This window comes from Lissotriton vulgaris, chromosome 1_1 (genome assembly GCF_964263255.1).
Source record: "Lissotriton vulgaris chromosome 1_1, aLisVul1.2, whole genome shotgun sequence".
Taxonomy (NCBI): domain Eukaryota; kingdom Metazoa; phylum Chordata; class Amphibia; order Caudata; family Salamandridae; genus Lissotriton; species Lissotriton vulgaris.
Window position 1 is genome coordinate 1,122,296,608 of NC_141685.1, and position 20,581 is coordinate 1,122,317,188.

Genomic DNA, 20,581 nt, shown 5'->3' on the forward strand with positions numbered 1-20,581 from the left:
GCGGTATGACAGAGATAAGCAATCCATTGCAACGTGGAGCATTCGCATAGCCAGCACGGCCAACCTCTGGGAAATATCGTATTGAAGAGAGTATGCAAAGTGCAAGCAATTCAATTGGTCCTTGTGAGGAGGGCAGCTATGCCGACCAGAGGACAGGGTCATTCTGAAGAAATTCGGGAATCTGCAAGCAAAGAGGCTACATTGGACTGTTAAGTTGTCCTCAGAGTAAAGGTATTCTGAAGAAGTAAGGGAGACAATCCTTCCCTATGAAGAGTAGGTCTTCCGTTCTCAGAATAGCGGCATACTGAAGCGGTATAGCAGAGCTCGAGCTACTGTTTTCCTGTGAGGAGGGGGTGCATAAGGCAGCTATGCCATACATGTGACAGAGGTGTACGTGAGGCTGCTTTGTCCTCATTGGACAGCGCCTTTCCACACGAGTATTATGGGAAAGCACACAGTATTTCTAAGGAAGGAAGACATATTTGTCATAGTGTCACTTAAGATGCCATGGTTCACAGTATGCAAGCAGATGTGTATGAAATATCCAACATAGAGGTCTAGGCTCATCCCATGGACATTGTGTAACGACTATTCAAGTGCTTGAAGAAAAACGGAGGAGGAAGTTATAATGTGTTTGCAAGATATGGAAGGTTGATGTTTGTTGGCACATGCTGAGTTTTCTTGAGGACACCCTGATGTAATAATGCAAGCCGAGGTAGGTGGCAGTGGTCGTTATTGATGCTTATGGAGGTTCTGTTTCATGCTGATGTACAATGAGATACTGATAAATGCTGAAGTGCCGTGCACACTATGGGCCTTATTATGAGTTTGGTGGTGCAAGAGCGGGACCGCCCCAACCCGCACAGCCAAACCCATGTTCAAACTGCCCACCAAATTAGGAGTTTCTCCTGTCTGATGGGCAGTTCTTTGGCATTGAAATAGGCACCGCAACGGAACGTCAAAGGCAGTACCTGCACGACATGGACTGCCACCGTTCATGACGTGCTGGTACTGGTGTGCATGCACACAGGGGGGTACATGTTGTGCCTGAAAAGAAGTGGGCCCAAACGTTAGGTAAGTTGGAGGGCATTTATTCACATCCTGTTACAGCGTCTCCCCGGCAGCAACTGCTGAGACCAGAATCCACAATGTGTTCCACGCAGGGAACATTCCTAGAAAGATTGCACAAGCGCGCACAGGACAGATCCAACACACCTCCCCTTCTTCATAAAGAAAAATAAGAAAAGATAGAAAGAAGCACAAAGGGAAAAAGACAGAAGCAAGAATAATCATACAAGGAAAACAACAATTTAAGGTAAAACTAAATGAAAATAGCAAAAAACACAAAAATTACCCCATCATGTAGTCTTGAAATTTAGCAGGAACAGATTTGACTCTGGAAGAAATTTCCCTCAAAGGGTTAGAGGAGATGCCCCTCAGAGGGATAGGGTCAGAACGCAAAACACCCCTTCCACTGACACTGGCAGAACCGGGATTTAGAGAAATATTAACCCCAAACCGCTTGTTGACACACTCAGTCATGGAACCAGGCACAATAGAAATGGTATTTTTATTCCAAACCTTTTCATTATCCAACACAACAACACTATCCTTCACCACAGACACCCTCTTGGGAGAAGACAAACGCGACTCCCCTTTGCGGAGAAAACCAGGTTTCTTTATCCTTACCCAATAACCTACCCTCCCCTTGGACGGAGACAAAACAGTCGATCTAGTGTCATCCTTTTCCTGCACAGAAGCCCTGACATCAGCTGCAACGGATAAACACGCAGCATCCACAACCTTCCTTGACATCCATTCTTTGTTTAATTTGGAACCAGCAACCCTTCCCCGCAACAACGTGAAAGGAGCAACACCAGTAGAAACATGTGGAGTGGTCCTCACAGCCCACAACATATCCCTAACCGCCTGACGCCAATGCAACCCATTCACCAAGGCCAGTTGAAGGTGCTCCTTAACAACACAGTTGAAACGCTCAACCAAACCGTTGCTGCGGGGATGATAGAGTGATGTAAGGATATGTTTAATCCCAATCTCCTTGAAAAACGAAGACATTTCAGCCGAAGCCAGCTGCGTACCATTGTCAGACACAATTTCTTCAGGAAAACCCTCCCTTGAGAAAACATCCCGTAAAAACTTAATGACAACAGATGAGCTGATAGAGTCCACAAACCTCACCTCAGGCCACTTGGTCATATAGTCAATTAACACCAGAACATACTTAGGAGTGGTACAGATGAGACCATAAGGTCCAGCAATGTCCAATGCTAACTTGGACCAGGGAATGTTCTTCACTACAATGGGTTCAACAGGCGAAGGATGAGTAACCTGTGATTTGTCGCTGACATTGCACTCACAACAATCACAAACAAAATGCTCAACATCCTTGTCAACAGAAGGCCACCAAAAGTCTTGCCTCACTCTGCGTTTCATAGATCGAATACTGGGATGACCTTTGTGAGCCAAGCACAGAATCCTTTTCCGAATAGAAGAAAGGACCACTAATAACCCCCTCTTCATAATATACCCTCCACAAGAGACAACTCATCCTTAATTCTCTTATAAGGACCGATTTCAGGAGGACAATCCTTGTCACACGGCCACACTTTACACATAAGGTCAATGACCACCCTCATCCAAGGTAATGCCTTCCAACCACTCATGTTCATTCAAAGAACCTACAGCACAAACCACCTCTAAGTCATCACACACAAAACTGTCATCATTGTTGGAAAGGGGAAGTCTGGACAAACAATCAGTGACTAAGTTCTTTGCCCCAGCCACATAGTCAAGTTGACATTGAAATTCTTGCAACCTAAATTGCCATTTAGAGATGCGCGGGGTAGCCCTACCCCCACCCTGGGTCGTGAATAAATCAACCAAAGGCTTGTGGTCAGTTCTTAAAATGAATCTGTTACCCCAAAGGAAATTCTTAAAATGTAGAACACCCCACCACATTGCCAAAGCCTCCTTCTCTATGGTGGAATACGTCCCTTCAGCACCCCTCAAAGTTCTAGAAGCAAAGCAATGGTTTCCTCACAGCCATCACCCCTTCTCTGCATGAAAACAGCCCCCAAACCCACATTGCTGGCATCTGTGGATAAAATGCATAAATCGTTGATATTAAACAGTTTCAAAGGGCAAGCACAAACAATTTCTTGCTTAATAGTATCAAAATTACTACTACAATCATCGTCCCAAACAAATTTAACATGTTTCTTAAGTAAACTCCGTATGGCAGCAGTCTTAGTGGAAAAGTTCTTGACGAATTTCGAGTAATACTCCACCAAACCCAGGTATGAACGCAGCTGATCCTTGTTCACGGAAATAGGAGCATTCTGAATAGCATCAATGATCTTAATTTTGGGTTCAACACCATTGTGGGAAATATGGTGACCAAGATAGTCTACTCCGTCTTCAAGAAATTTACACTTATCCTCCCTCAGAGTTAGACCACTGGACCTTAATATACTCAGAATCAACTCAACTCGTTCATCATGCACAAGTTCAGTCTTACCATGGACCAAAATGTCATCTTGGAAAAAAACGACACCGGGTATATCCTTAAACAAGTTGTTCATCAGTCTCTGAAAAACAGCCGAGGCTGAAGCCAAACCAAATGGCATACGAATATAACGATATGCACCTTCCCGGGTAACAAAAGATGTGAGGAGTCTAGAATCTTTGCACAACTCAATCTGGTGATAGGCAGATGAAATGTCGAGAGAAATAAAAAACCTAGCATCTTCAAGAGTAGCCAACATCTCATTGATGTTTGGAAGTGGTTGACAATCAATCCAGATGTTCGCATTGAGATCGCGCAAGTCAACACACATTCTCAGGCATTTATCAGATTTCCGTGCCAAAACTATGGGGGCGAGTCACTCAGAACCCTCAATTGGCTCGATTACCCCTGCAGCACATAGACGTTCCAACTCTTTAACTCTGGACGTAAACTCAAAGGCACTTTACGTACCTTGTGGGCAACAGGTTTGGCATTTTCTTTCAGAACTATGCGATGCTGGAAGCCTTTGAGTCTACCCAGCTCTCCACTAAATACTTCTGGAAACATCAGCGCCCACTTAGTATTCGATACTTGAGAAATAGTCTGCGCTCCGATGCTACAGAAGTGGAATTGTAAAACTCACCAAAGGCACTTCGGGATACTACCATATCAGGATGGTTGGGATCCAAGATGATATTCAAATAACCTTGCTCGTCCCACCCTAACAAGTTAGCACCTTCCTTAACCACAAATACTACACCAGTAGTATTATCCAAATGAAAGTTCAATTCAGCAGAACATTTTCCAAGCACTTCCACTTTTTTGCCACCATAAGCAAAAATTTTAATGTTGGAGGGCACACCAGAAATCTTGCTAAAATCCGCAAGATTTAACAAGGTACACAGGACCAGATCCAGAATCTGCCAAAAATTTACAGCATACCCCATTCACAGTTATAAGGCAAAAAGGAGATTTCCTTTTCCAAAGACCTGACAAAGAAGACAATTCGACCACACCAGCCTCGTGAGAAGAAGAGGACAACATCAATAATTCATAACATTCTTCATCGGATTCTCCAGAAATAGTTTTCACAGTTTGAATAGGCCTTTTAGCAGAAGCCGCTTTGCACATCCTAGAGTAGTGACCTTTGTTCCCACATTTATAGCAGGTTTGGTTATGGACAAAACAAAATTTGGCAGAACCCAGATGCGACCTCCTCCCACAACGAAAACACACCAATTCGTTTTGCACAGGTTTAGTTCTGAGAGGAACGCTAGATGTGGTAGAACGAGTGGCACTAGACGTGGGTGTACTAGGTTTAGGTTTTAAAGGAAGTTTGGAGTTCAAGAGTTTCACCTCCGCAGTTGAAGAAGATGAACTCATTTCCTTAACACAGAATTGAGAATGCTCAATGCTTTTGGCTAGAGTGAGAGCAGTCTCCTAATCAGGATCAGCCAGAAGCAAGTAGTTTCTCTTGAATCTTCTTGTTACAAGTTCTTTCAATAAGCTGATCCCGTATGATTTCCTCCCTAAACTCCCTATAATTACAGTTAATGGCAAGTATGCGAAGAGCTGCCACAAAGCCATCAATAGATTCGCCTGGAGTCTGAGCACGTTGAAAAAACTTATGACGCTCAAGTACAACATTCCTTTTAGGAGAAAATCTTTTATCAAGAGTTTTTATCAAAGAGGCATTGTCATCAATTAGAAGAGAATCACCAGTATCGCCACCACTAACTGTAGTGCTGACAATTTCAGGAGTCAAAGGGCCAGATGTAGGTAATTCATATTTACCGACTCTTAAATACCGAATCGGTATTTAAGAGTCGGTAAATATGAAGGGTGGAGATGTAGGTATTACAGATTCTGTAAATACTGAATCGTTAAGATTCGGTATTTACAGATTCTGTAAATACCGATTCGGTATTGCCCATTGATTCCTATGGGCATTGAAGCCCATAGGAATCAATGGTCATTACAGAATCGGTATTTACTGATTCGGTAAATACCGATTCCACCAAGGGTGCAGGGGGTGTCACTTTGACACCCTCTAGCACCCCAAATACAGGCATGTGTGCCATGTGGCACACAGACATGCCCTAAGGGCATGTCTGTCTGTCACATGGCATAGGTGTGCATCCACACATATGTATGCACACCAGGATTCGGTATTTTACCACCCAATTGGATTGGGTGGTTAAATACCGAATCTGAAAGGCCTTTGGGACTCAGAAGAGTCCCACCTACATCTGGAAATACCGAATCGGTAAATATACCGAGTCGGTATTTTACCGAATCTGTAAATTTACCGAATCGGTAAATTTACAGATTCGGTAAAAAACTGGCCCCCTACATCCCAATCACCAAATACCGGTCGGTAACGGCCGAATTCGGCCGTTACCGACCGGTATTTGGGCTCCTACATCTGGCCCTAGGTCTTCAAAATGTTTCTACCTTCGGTGCCAAGGTTGTTAATTAAAAGAGCTTTTTTCTTCTTAGAAATAAAAGTAACACCATCAATAGCCTCTAAATATGCCTCAAAAGTATCCTTCCACTGTTCCCATGGTACAGGTGGTGTACCAGCTGCTTGCAAAAAAGGAGGAGGAGCCAATATGTGATCCATGTGCATGGGCGAGTTGCTGCCCCACAGTACAAAATGTACAATATAAACGTTAAATCAGCATAAATAAAAAAAAACAAGCAAAAAAAAATGCTCCACACTACAGTATGATCATGACAAAAAGCAAGTCACAGTAGAGAAAACACTAAAAATGCAAAAAACTAGGAAATAAGATAAATGACTTAGAACTGCTGTGCGTATCAGCAAAGAAATTAAGGCAGAGCACCTTGGAATTTCATGGATGATAGTTGATAATTGATAATTGATTATTTATTGATTGATTATTTAAAATCTTTACCAAAAGAGAATGCAAAATATAACATTTAAATTATAGTAATACAGTAAAAAGGCAGTGACTTTAAAAAAGAAGCGATAAACTTTTTGCATGTGGACTAAAAAACTGTTTTGAGTTTATAGATTCATATGGTTAAAAGTTTAGAAAAGAAAACAGTATGATAATTAATGTTACAAAAATTCAAGTTTTTTCCATGCACTTGTTAAGAATTTTGAGAGGGCAGAGTTAATGTGTATATCGTCTAGGTAAAGTCACTGGATCAATGCTTGTCTACATGTCCTTATTGATATTTTGTTGAAGTGCCTTTTTAAAAGTGTTAATCTTTCATTTTTTAGTTCTGGACAGAGGCACAGTAGATGTATGATATTTTCCTCTCCTGTCTTACACAGCCGACATGATATGTTATTTTCAAGCTTTTTCCATGGTAATGCATGAGATTCTCCGGGCAGGATTCCGAATCCAGCTTTCGTGAATATATTTTTATATTTCCAAGTCCAAGCTGTAATCAAATATTGTTGCAGACTCTTTTTTCGTAACCGTTTATTATGGACCAAGCATGTTACCTTTTGACCAGAGACTCTTTGTCACTTATCACAGATAGGATATCAGTTGTCTTGTTTACAATTTTTTTTAAAGATTCCTGAGGAATAGTGGTCATCCAAATCTCTTTAAGCCCAAATTCATCCAAAGCCTTCTCAAGATACTTCCAAACAGATAATTTGTTATTGCCCTCTACTTCTTTCCATAAAAGCTCTGAAATTAAGTTGTCCTTGTCATTTTTTACTCTGTACCATACTTTAATTATGCTACCCATCCAAGCATGTAATTGGTTGTTCAAGCCTAATTCCAGTCTAATTTGGGATTGTGAGGCATTTTTAGGTAAACAAAAAAGGATCGAAACGTTTTCGAAATTTCTTTGTTTATTGTTATTGCGTCCTTTCCGTTCAATGCCTCACTGCCATAGGTTAGGGAAGGTAACAATTTTGCAGATATGACTTTGAGTAGTGGCTGGTAGGTTAAGTTGCTGGTGGACTTTTTTATCATTCCAAATGCACCTGTTAGGGAGTTCGCCTTCCATGCGATGTCCAATTTCTGGGGTTTAAAGCTACCATTGTCATCAAAAACCAGTCCCAGGTATCTATAGGTTTTTGTTTGCTCCAGTTTTTCCTTACCTAAGAACCATTTCATATTGTATTTCCTTCTTGAATTTTTTGAGACAACCATAAATTTAGATTTTGATTAATTTATTACCATTTTGTTTTTTATTGCATACTCCTGTATACTTGGAATTAACCTTTGCAAGCCTACCTTTGTTCTACTTAAAAGGATAACATCATGTTCATATAGCAAATTTGATATGTGCTTATCTGCAAGCTTCGGTGGGTGGGCATTTATGTTGTTCAATACTTCGGTTAGATCAGGATTTTAGGAATTGCTGTGCGCATCAGCTAAGAAAATAATGTTGAGCACAACTAAAATAACAAAAAAAATGCTGTTCGCATGAAATAATATCCATGACAAGGAATTGCTGTGCGCATCAGCGAAAGAATCAACACAGGCGCAACAAGAATAAAGCTGTGCGCATCAGCGCGATAATCCAATGCATTGGGTAGCCATGACAACGAGGCTACAAAGGATCCACAAAATGGCCGCATGCAACGTCCTCACGTTACGTGTAGCGAGTCAGGCAAAGGCAGGCAGGACGCGTGACGCTACGACGTCACCGGAGAAACTGTTAGGGGATGAAAGCAGCATCACAGCAGCGCATGGAGAGAGGCACAACGGGGCTCAATACACCCCAACAGGGTGAGGCACAGCACTCCAAGAAGTTCCTCTCGGAGCTCGAAGTAGCTCCAACACAGCAGCGGAAGGCAGAGAGAAGCCGCCAGCCAGGAACAGCAACTCCAGGGGACCACGAACACCAGGGCCGGACAAGCAGACGTGCTGGAAGGAAGAGCAGGAAGCAGCTCCGTTGATGGGGAGGCTGGAAACTGGGACGATCGTCGCCAATGAAAAGAAGTGGGCCCAAACGTTAGGTAAGTTGGAGGGCATTTATTCACGTCCAGTTACAGCGTCTCCCCGGCAGCAACTGCTGAGACCAGAATCCACAATGTGTTCCAGGCAGGGAACATTCCTAGAAAGAATGCAGAGGCGCGCACAGGACAGATCCCAACAGTGCCCCTCTGTGCATCCACCTGGTGTGAGGCACAAGGAGGCCTTGTAGGGCCCCCTTTGTTTCCCCCCTCCCACACATTCCATGGCAGTCGCACTGCCATGAAAAGTGTGGTGGTGAGGAAACTCGTAATATGCTTGGCGGTGCCAAGCATATTGCAAACTCAATACCCCTGCACAACCACTAGGTATTTCTGATTCCTGGTGGATGCGTGTTGCCAGGGCGGCCCGGCCGCCGTGTTATAATGGGGCAGTCGGAAGAACGTCTCCTCTACGCCTGCGTGAGTCTGTCGGACCATGGACCTCCAGACTCGTAATAAAGTCCTTAGACATTTACTGGTGCAAGTTAGTGTTGAAGCACATTGAAGTGCGTATCTTTGTTTTAGGAGTATTGAAGAAAGTTTCATGAGATAGAAAGAACATTTGGAAATATACAGAGGTGTGACAAAAAGTGCATTTACGGTTATACAATGTGGTTGGTGCTTTTAGCCCAGCCTGGGCTGAGCCTCGTATTCGGGACACGTAGAGGGTGCAAAGCCCTGAAATCTACCTGCTTTCTTCTAGGATTTCTGGGACACATGGCATGTGGCAGGAGGATAAGATTACAAGACCTGTGCATTATGCAAAACAGTAGGAAAGCCTAGAACTAGGATACAGCACAATGCAATACAAAATATTTTATTGGCATTATTGCCAAAGTGTTTATGTGAATTCTCTAGCAGAATCATAGTCTTAGAATTATGCCCGACAGTCAGGCTGGTCCTCGGTAGCAGGTACAATTTGTCTTTATGTCGTTTTTAAAAAAAAAATGTGTTTTTCTACCTTGCATTTTTTGGAAATAATTTTGAAAATACATTAAAAAAAACAGATGAAGCTGCATCCCCCTATTAAAACAAGGCCTGTATGTTTAAAGTGGGTTTTCACTCTTTACGGCAATGGTATTTGTGCATGGTAGTGCCAAATCTATTTTTTAGTCTCACCTAGCGACGCAGTGCATGCGCTGCTCGCCTTGGCGAGATCGATTCTTGTCAGTTTCTGTGCAAAAGGGGGACAGGCGATGTGCACGCTTAGAGGACAGTAGATGTGCACACGTACGCTGCGTTTTAGCACTACGTGCGCATGGCGCTTTCGGTTTCTCTCCCTCCCCGCATAGAAGTCATGTTTGAACTGTTTCTGCTTGCACTCTTGACAGCCCCTGTAGGATACATACGCGACGTGGAGCTGTGCCGGGTAAGTTGGTGGGAGTGTCTGCTATCAGCAGGAGCTATGGAGCTCATCGTAGGTGTTGATAGAGAAGTAAGTGATGTGGAGCTTGTCGTCATAGCTGGGGCAGTTGGGCTCACAGAAAGTATAGTGGCTGCTAGTGCTTTGGAACTTCTTAGTGCTGTTGATACAGAGGGGCTTATTAGTTATACACTGTCATGGGAGACATTGATGTGACATGATGCTGCCTGCCCTGACTGTTAACATGCGCACCTGCAACCGGCTGAGCACTGACAGAAACTGGCTCTTGCTGCTGCTGCTTCCAGTCGCACCTTCCAGTTATTTGCTGCTGAGCATTGCTCAGTCCCCAAGAAGCCCAAGTGCCCACCGCCGACTGCACCAAGCCTGTGATAGGTCAGCTGCTGTAATTCGAGAGAACACAATACATTACAGACTGCTTTTTCGTTCACCTCAAGTCTTTGGAGTTTCGCCTCAGTGTGCCTGTGATACTGCCCAGGGCATTATGGGAATCTGGTGAAGAAACTGGATCCCACATACCAGCTAATGAGTTTGCTGTAAAGGCGTGTGGTTCTGGTCATGGATGTTGCAGTTTTAAAGGTGGCAGCAACCAGAGGTCAAAAATCTGGATGTAGTGTGGGTGTGCATGTAGGCAACCATGCCCTAAAGGTGTGCTTCCAGGCAAAAGAACACACTTTAGAAGTGCCACCACAGAATCACATGTTCCAGCAAAATATAAGCTTGGTCTGGGGGCTCAGTGTGATAACACATTCAGGCAGGAATCTGTATTCGACTGCATGGTCAAAAGATTCAAATTGTAATAACAAAGAAGGAGTGCCTCCTTGACAATGAGGAAAACAGCGATTTACTTTTCCCAACAATGTGTGTTAACAAAAGCACTTAGTGCCCCAACACCGTTCACAGGACAGTAATAATCCTTTAAAAAGACCCCTCACTCACCAACCTGGTTGGTGACATGCTTCATCATCGGGGTCCCACCCCGTAGGCCGAATGCCTATGGGGTGTCCTACGACACCTGATTACAGTGGAGCGGGATATTGTTTTTTATATGTGCTAACTATGCATGTGTGAGGGTATATTAAAAAGGGCCAGTACTACTCCGTTCAAGACTTTATTCTTGAGCGTCTGAACCCTAATAAAAACAATTGTGGCACCTTTGCCCAACTAGGAGGGCTTTGGTGTCTAAAGAAGTGTTATATTAAAAACCGTTTTAGAAATAGCCAAGTGTGCTATGTGACGTGAAATAATAAAGTAAACTAGGTCTACATGTTTCAACCAATAAAAAAATTCTATGGTTTTCATCAGGACCGTGTGTATTACAAGGGGCGGTACTAAGCATGAGCGGATTTTGCGGATTGGCAATCCGCGAATTTGCGGATTTGCAAACTCGCAATCCGCAAAATCCGCGAATTCCCGCGAATTTGCGGATTTTTTTTTTTTTTTGTGTTCGCCCGTGTTTCTGCCAGTTCGCGAGGGTTTTTACAATTTCGCAATTTGCGAACTTACCTGTCGGGTCGCAAGTTTTGCGAACTTGTTGTTTCTACGTGTCCAACCTGTTTGGGACACTCTTCTTCATCACTGCCACTCTCTGTCACCACTGCCACTCTCTGACTACTCATGCCACCCTCTGGCCCACCCATGCCACCCTCTGTTTCATCACCACACCCTCTGGTTGTCCAGTGTACATTATTTTTGGCAAAGCAAAGCACACCTTCCCTGCCTCAAGTGACCTGAATTAATTTGGGGCTGATTAATGTGTCACAGAATATTTTTTTAGCTGGCACCTGCTTCCTTAGTGCGCCCTGATTAGTGATCTTTTGCACTTGCTAAGTGCTTTCATTGTTGCAAAATTAGTTACAACACCTGCCCTGCCCCAACTGACAATAATGAATTAGGGGCTGATTAATGGATTTTAACTTCCAGCCTGGCTCCTGCTTGTCTCCCTTAGCTGTAATTCAGGACCTTTGTGGCATATGTGTAACTATTCTGAGGTTCAGAGCAGGGTCACATAATAGTTGCAACTGGCAACTGAACTCTGGAGGGGCCCCTCAGGAAGCACTACAGGAAATGGCTACTAATGATGAGCCTGAACTTTTGAACCTGGTAAGTAGTTACTTTCAGTTTTGCTAAAATCGTATTTCTGCAATTTCGCACTTATTCGCGGGGCGCGAACTCACGCGAACAGTGCGAGCAGTGCGAGCAAAATCCGCTGCTCGCGGATTTGCGGATTTTTCAGGAAATTCGCAAATCTCGCGGATTGCGGATTTCCCGAAAATCCGCAAAATCCGCGAGCGGAACGGATTTTCCGCCCATGCCTAGGCGGTACGCACACGCTAAGGTGCGGCCTACCCTCAGGTAATTTGCAGACCGCAAATAATGGTCTGAATGTGAAAAGGTGTATTTAATCCTGAATTCAGGAAAAAACCTGTAGAAATGGGAAGAAAAAGGAAACTGGGTTGGGATTACGTACTGGGGAGGATTACACAAGGATACAAACAACATTCACATGTTTAGTGATGTCTCCCCATCAACAGGGGTGGCTGACTATATTGGATATCATATAGGCAGTGAAAGTCTAAATTCAGCTTTGTTACATGGTTGCGCTTTGTGCTAGTGCCTGAATTTGCATACAGCATATCCAGGTTGCTAAACATGATGAAATCGATAGGTCATGGGGGTGATCATTGGTAATGTGCTCATGCGATCAGCAGTTTCTACAAAGCATCTATGCAGGGATCGTGATTACCCAGTACTTAGTCACTGGAGCTGTGCAAATTGGGTGAATTACTTATCTACACGGGTGATACAAATTACCACACATTGCTCCACGTATACTGCTTACACTCAAAGCGGTATCTCTCGCTTCATGGCTTCGGGTGAACCAAGACGGCGATTCTCCGTCATCTACATAGTTAAAAACGAGATTTAAAAGTGAATACACAGGGGTCTCTACAGACTGTGGGCGTGCGCGGCAAGGTTCATACAACTCGGAATTAGTATGTACCGCGTCGCACCCTTTAGTCACAGATCCGTACTTACTTCAATGAAGATTTGTTGCAAGACTGTAAACCTACTCGGTTCCAGTACGCGAAGCCTCCGTGTGTGATCAGCGTCTCAGTAATGCCGGTAAAAGTAAGATTCAGTGCTTCCTGGTTGGGGCGGGGCTGCGTGCGTCATCGCCGTCTAAGCCAGTCTGGGCACTGTGTGAGGGCGTGTGTAGTTTTCGCCAATAGAGAGCCTGCTACAGTATGACTCATGGCAAGTGGTTGCTATGGTAACCCTAGCTTGCGTTCCAGACGTAGCCTAGGCGTTACGTATCGGGGAAATACCATCTTCCTCGGTTATGGCTTAATTTTACTGTACATTGTCAAGTCTCAGTAACCTGCATCACTAGTTTCAGTAGTCTACATCACTGGTGCGAGAGAGCTTGGGCAAAAAGTTCATTCGTGCTGTACACACGATGTTCAGTCCTGATCCATGGCAAAATTCCGTCTCTATTAAGGCATCCATTTAACCATAGGGACACATACAAATGCATTTAGGTTAGGAGGGACAAGGGTTTTTTTTTTTGGCGGTTATCATCATCCTTGGTCATAGAGCATTATGTAAAAGCTCAGTGGACTGTATATCGTGGGTTTTTTTGTTATTATTGTATAGCCAGGTCTAAGGGAACGTCTCAGGATTGAGGGTTGCTTTTACATTACGGTGTGCCATGGAATGTTATCATTCAATCCAGCTTTGTGCGTTGCCAGTCTGTACACCCACCTCTGCTCCTTTTCAAAGAGGCGTTGGTTTAGTTGTGCACCTGGTTTGATTTGTTCGATGACAGTCCATTGTATGTCATCCTCCGTGTGTCCTTTTGACAGGTAGTGTTCAGTTAATTTTGTGTTGGATTTTTTGCAACGAATGTTGCTCCTGTGTTCACCAATGCGTATTTTTACTTTTCTGCTCGTCATACCCACGTAGTGTAAGTTGCAGGGGCAAGTTAGTCTATACACTACATTTTCACTGTTACAATTGGTCAATCCTCTTATGGTCCAAGTTTTGCTAGCTTCCAGTTGTAGGGTTTTAGTGTTGCTGGTGAAAGGGCAGACGCTACAATTTCCACACTTATAGTGGCCTACGGCTCTTGGTAAGCCCCAGGTATTGAAAACTGATTCCGGTTCCTTTATTAACAACTTGGGTCTTGTGTTGACTACAGCATCCTTAATACTGCGTGCTCTCCTATATGAGAATAAGGGTTTTTCCCATCTTAAATTTCCTGTATTTAGTATGCCCCAATGATTGTTTATTATTTTGCTAACATTGTTAGAAATGGTGTTATATGTCGTAACACATGTTAGTGGGACTTCTTCTGTTGTTTTATCCTGATTCTCCAGGAGAGCAGATCTTGGCTGGTTGCGAGCACGTTTTTGACTTTTATTCAGGATTTTTTCGGGGTAACCACGTTCCCGTAATTTTCTGGTTAGATCCTGGGCTTGTCTTTTGTAGTCATCCAATTCACTGCAATTCCTACGTATGCGTAGGTACTGACCGTAGGGCAGATTTTCCCGCAGTGGACGTGGATGAAAGCTTTCAAACCGTAACAAATTGTTTTTGGAGGTAGGCTTATAGTGAGTGATGGTTGTAAGTTTCCCATTTTCTTTGGTAATCGTGAGGTCTAAAAAGACCAGGGTTTTGGGATCTTTTACGCATGTAAACTTCAGGTGATTGTCACATGTATTAATCCAGTCAAAAAATGCCATAAGTGTTTCCTCAGTGCCCTTCCAGATTGTCAGCACATCATCTATGTACCGCCTCCATAACAAAATGTTGGAACTGTATGGGTTGTTGACATTGAGGATGTATCGTTCTTCAAATTCGTGGACGTACAGACCCGCCACGCTCGGCGCGAATGTACTGCCCATCGATGTACCTCCAACCTGTAGGTATATTTGACCCTCAAACTCGAAATAATTCCTTTTGAGGGCCAGTCTGGCACATTCCAAAATGAAATTTTTGGGCGTCTTTGAAGTCCAAACCTCTTTATCCAGTGCTTGTTTGAGGACCTCCAAGCTGGCGTCCTGTGGAATGCTTGTATATAAGCTTTCAATGTCAAAGCTGACTAAGATGGTGTCCTCATCTATAGTCAGGGTATCCAGTAGCTGTAACACACTCTTGGTGTCTTGTAGATAGGTACTTGTTTTCTGTACTAATGCCTTGAAAAATACGTCGCAGAATTGTGAGAAAGGTTCCAAGAGTGAACCTAGACCTGAAACAATAGGTCTACCTGGCGGAGGTATTTTATTTTTGTGCATTTTTGGAATAGTGTAGAAATATGGTATCTTTCCTTCACTTTTACACATAAAGTCCGCCTCTTGTTTGGATATATAGCCATAAACTTCTCCATGTTCAATAAGAGATGTTATTTCCCTTCTTAGGTCATCTGTGGGGTTCAACCGGTAGTTTTCGGTAGCTGTTGACATCTGCCAGAAGTCTCAGGCATTCCATCTGGTATGCCAATCTATCCAACACAACTATTCCTCCGCCCTTGTCTGCAGGCTTAATGATAATAGTATAATCATTTTGTAGTTCGTTCAGGGCAGTCCTTTCTTGGTGTGTGAGATTCACGAAAGGTTTCTTTGGTGTGGACTTTTCCACATCGTTAAAGACTGCCTGTTCGAACGTGGAAACCTCTACCGGGATCGTGTGTGGTGGAGGCATAAAATTAGACTTATTCCGTAGGCCAGTATCATTGGTCTCATGATCTCCTTCGATATTAGTTTGTTTTTCGAAGAAGGCTTTCAGTCTCAACTTCCTGAAAAAGGACGCTAGCTCGCAATGCAGCTTAAATTTATCCAGGTTAGCCGTTGGTACAAACCCCAGGCCTTTGTTCAACACCGACATCTCTTGGGTGCTGAGTGGTCTGGCCGATAAATTTGTTACTAGGTTTTCCGACTGCTCGGTCCCGGTTGTTGTGGTTTGTTTCGGGTTTGGTTCATGCTCTGGTCGTCTTGTGCCCAGTGAACTTGATTGCCTTGGTTGGCATTTTTTCGTCTTCCCCGTCCTCTCCCGCCCCGGTTTAAAAAAGGCGGTTGGTAGGGGTTTGGTGGGAAGAATGGTTGCTGAAAAGGCGGTTGCCAGCCATACATGGGATAGTTTTGGGGGTGGTTATATGGATCTGGGAAGAGTTGCATGGGAGTGTGGTTAAAAGTCGGCCAATTCCCTCCATCTCTGCCTCGTCCCCTTCCTCTCTGTTTGGGGTTTCCATCACTAGAGTTCGTACTTGAATTAGAGGTATTGCTTGAGGCGTTACTGGACGCATCTGAATTATCCTCATTTTTAGATGGTGGTGTGAAATCCGGATCGGAGTACGGGTATGCTTTCACCATTGAAAACCTTTTCAAATCTTTTTGAAATTTAGACACTTTTTGTTTTGTCAAATTATCTTTGTAGTCCATCATCTCTTTGTTAAGTTCATCAAGTTTCTTTTTGAACCCGGTGATAGTTGTTTTCATCTGGCCTTCCGTCAATTGTATGTCTATCTGGATTTTCTCCGACAGTCTAAGGGCAGTCTTCAAGATTAGGACAATCCAATCATGGGTACAATGCCACACTATTGCAGCCCAGTCTTTTCTGAATACTTCGTCTTCCAAGAAAATTCGGGGGGCGTTAGTAACCAAAAGCCCCTTTGGAGCCATATTGTTGGTCAAGTACTGTTTAAGAATTGTCCCATGTAGGATCGTTCTGATTCTGTTTCTTTTAAGTTTTCCCAGTCTTTAGTAGCTGAGATGCTTTGAGCTATATTTGCATCCGCAAATATTGAAAGATCTCCCATGACTTCCTCGATTTCTTGCGCACTGTATGACAGGCCCTGGTTTTCGGCCATGATAATGGTTGGAAAATTGCTCGTGTACCTGGTGTAGGTAAACTCTCGCAGCTGCACGCTGCCTAATATGTTTGTAACAAAGGGAGAGTGAGGGAAATTTACATATAACTATGTGTGGTAGGAACTCCTGGTCCCCGTAGTTAAGTTGTAATAACAAAGAAGGAGTGCCTCCTTGACAATGAGGAAAACAGCGATTTACTTTTCCCAACAATGTGTGTTAACAAAAGCACTTAGTGCCCCAACACCGTTCACAGGACAGTAATAATCCTTTAAAAAGACCCCTCACTCACCAACCTGGTTGGTGACATGCTTCATCATCGGGGTCCCACCCCGTAGGCCGAATGCCTACAGGGTGTGCTACGACACCTGATTACAGTGGAGCGGGATATTGTTTTTTATATGTGCTAACTATGCATGTGTGAGGGTATATTAAAAAGGGCCAGTACTACTCCGTTCAAGACTTTATTCTTGAGCGTCTGAACCCTAATAAAAACAATTGTGGCACCTTTGCCCAACTAGGAGGGCTTTGGTGTCTAAAGAAGTGTTATATTAAAAACCGTTTTAAAAATAGCCAAGTGTGCTATGTGACGTGAAATAATAAAGTAAACTAGGTCTACATGTTTCAACCAATAAAAAAATTCTATGGTTTTCGTCAGGACCGTGTGTATTACAAGGGGCGGTACGCACACGCTAAGGTGCGGCCTACCCTCAGGTAATTTGCAGACCGCAAATAATGGTCTGAATGTGAAAAGGTGTATTTAATCCTGAATTCAGGAAAAAACCTGTAGAAATGGGAAGAAAAAGGAAACGGGTTGGGATTACGTACTGGGGAGGATTACACAAGGATACAAACAACATTCACATGTTTAGTGATGTCTCCCCATCAACAGGGGTGGCTGACTATATTGGATATCATATAGGCAGTGAAAGTCTAAATTCAGCTTTGTTACATGGTTGCGCTTTGTGCTGGTGCCTGAATTTGCATACAGCATATCCAGGTTGCTAAACATGATGAAATCGATAGGTCATGGGGGTGATCATTGGTAATGTGCTCATGCGATTAGCAGTTTCTACAAAGCATCTATGCAGGGATCGTGATTACCACGTTCTTAGTCACTGGAGCTGTGCAAATTGGGTGAATTACTTATCTACACGGGTGATACAAATTACCACACATTGCTCCACGTATACTGCTTACACTCAAAGCTACTGGATACCCTGACTATAGATGAGGACACCATCTTAGTCAGCTTTGACATTGAAAGCTTATATACAAGCATTCCACAGGACGCCACCTTGGAGGTCCTCAAACAAGCACTGGATAAAGAGGTTTGGACTTCAAAGACGCCCAAAAATTTCATTTTGGAATGTGCCAGACTGGCCCTCAAAAGGAATTATTTCGAGTTTGAGGGTCAAATATACCTACAAGTTGGAGGTACATCGATGGGCAGTACATTCGCGCCGAGCGTGGCGGGTCTGTACGTCCACGAATTTGAAGAACGATACATCCTCAATGTCAACAACCCATACAGTTCCAACATTTTGTTATGGAGGCGGTACATAGATGATGCGCTGACAATCTGGAAGGGCACTGAGGAAACACTTATGGCATTTTTTGACTGGATTAATACATGTGACAATCACCTGAAGTTTACATGCATAAAAGATCCCAAAACCCTGGTCTTTTTAGACCTCACGATTACCAAAGAAAATGGGAAACTTACAACCGTCACTCACTATAAGCCTACCTCCAAAAACAATTTGTTACGGTTTGAAAGCTTTCATCCACGTCCACTGCGGGAAAATCTGCCCTACGGTCAGTACCTACGCATACGTAGGAATTGCAGTGAATTGGATGACTACAAAAGACAAGCCCAGGATCTAACCAGCAAATTACGGGAACGTGGTTACCCCGAAAAAATCCTGAATAAAAGTCAAAAACGTGCTCGCAACCAGCCAAGATCTGCTCTCCTGGAGAATCAGGATAAAACAACAGAAGAAGTCCCACTAACATGTGTTACGACATATAACACCATTTCTAACAATGTTAGCAAAATAATAAACAATCATTGGGGCATACTAAATACAGGAAATTTAAGATGGGAAAAACCCTTATTCTCATATAGGAGAGCACGCAGTATTTTTTTTTTTTTTTTAAATTTTTGAAAACCTTTATTGGTGCATCAAGGAAAAGTACAAATAGTGGCCTACAACCTTCAGGCCGGCCACAAATACTGTTGAGCACAGGTAAATGCAATATGTTGACGCGGTAGCATAGCAATAACAAATAGCAAGCAGTCAGCGGTTACACTGTAGATCACGTGCCATCGCGCCTCAGGAGTAATGAAGGTTAATTTTAAAATTTTTCATAGCAACTATTAGTGTCCAACTATTCTGTATCAATAAAATAGAGCACAAACGAAAGAAAAACACAGGGTTCATGCAGACGTGAGATAGCTGTAGCGACAGAGGCATAGACAGCCCAGCTAACCAGGTAACAAACCCCCACCAGGCGGCATGGCGGCTAGAAGGTATGCAACAAAGATATCAGTCCCTAAGACCCTGACAGATATTCACCACCACCCGCCCGCCAGTAACGTCGACACAAACCCAAAATAGGAGAAAGAAGAGATAAATTAAAAAGAAAAAACAAGGCACCATAGGAACAGAAAAGAAACGAAAAACCCATCCCTCCACCCCCACCCTACACGCATGCGAAGGCTATGGCCTACCCCCCCCCAGCAGCGCGTCTGTCCCCCCATAAACCCGAAATATAGAGTAAGAGTAGAAAGGAGAGAAAGAAAAAGATATAATGTCACCTTTGATATAGGGAGCAAGAAAAGAGAAATCCAATCTAAAACTCCCACGGAATACCTAACCCCGGAGGAGGGCCATTATTTCAGAGTCCCGGACTCCATTACCCGCACAAAACCTACAACACATCAACAACGTCAGAGCGATTACAAAAGTCATCGCCATTAAGATGGAGGGATACACAGGTAGAGCCCCTACGTACATCCAGACAGCGTCCCATCCCAAGTCCCCCCCGTCAATCAGTAACAAGTTCAAGACCACCACCAGTAACAGTTGTCCCCGGACTCCCAGCCCACAAATACATCCATCTAATTAGGAAGAAACAGAAATCAGGCACAGCAATTGCAACCCGAAATAAAATAAACATGCCAAATAATAGCAATTACAGTCTGAAATAGGGGGTTACACAAATGTATCAACACCAACAGGTCGGCAAGCGTTCCAGTCCGGGTCACAGTCAGTCGATCAGGCAGAATCAGCGAAAGAGAACACTTCAGCCCTGGCCTGAACGTTGGAACCCTCCCAAGCATGGGCGCCTCTGCGAGTACACCGCAGGCAGAACAAAGGAGCAAGATGGCCGCTCTCGATATAGAAGGAGCAGAGGGAGAGGAAATGAGTGTTCCCAGTCACCGTCCACCACCATGTCCACGATGACAAGCGCTTTTCCCACAACAGAACTGCACAAACACCAGCATTGCAAAAAAGGCCGTGATAGCACTGGCAGAGGCAAAGTCTCAGCTGCCGGAGTGAGAGGAGACTTTGTAGCTACAGCTTCGTCAGTGAGGGAACCTTCAATACAGTAGCCAGGGACAGAACGTTCCACAGTCTCATGCAGCAACATTGTATCCACCGCGAGTGGAATGAAAGGCAATAGGGGATCAGCCAGCCGCAGTCGTTCATAGTGAGAAACAGCTCCTTCAATCTTTCGCTCCAGCTCTTGGGTGTTACGTTGCCATGTCGCCCTTAGTTCTGCAAGGGCCATCAGGATGTCTGCACAGTTCAAGGCTTTCCCCAGCAGCGGCCGGTGGGCACTGTGCAGCGACG

At 43.8% G+C, this 20,581-nt stretch overlaps 1 protein-coding gene across 2 annotated transcripts in view; it reads left to right on the plus strand.

The window, feature by feature from the left end:
* The window catches only part of WNT10B (Wnt family member 10B), a 284,728-nt gene that overhangs the window by 136,260 nt on the left and 127,887 nt on the right, over window positions 1-20,581 (plus strand). The window lies entirely within an intron of this gene.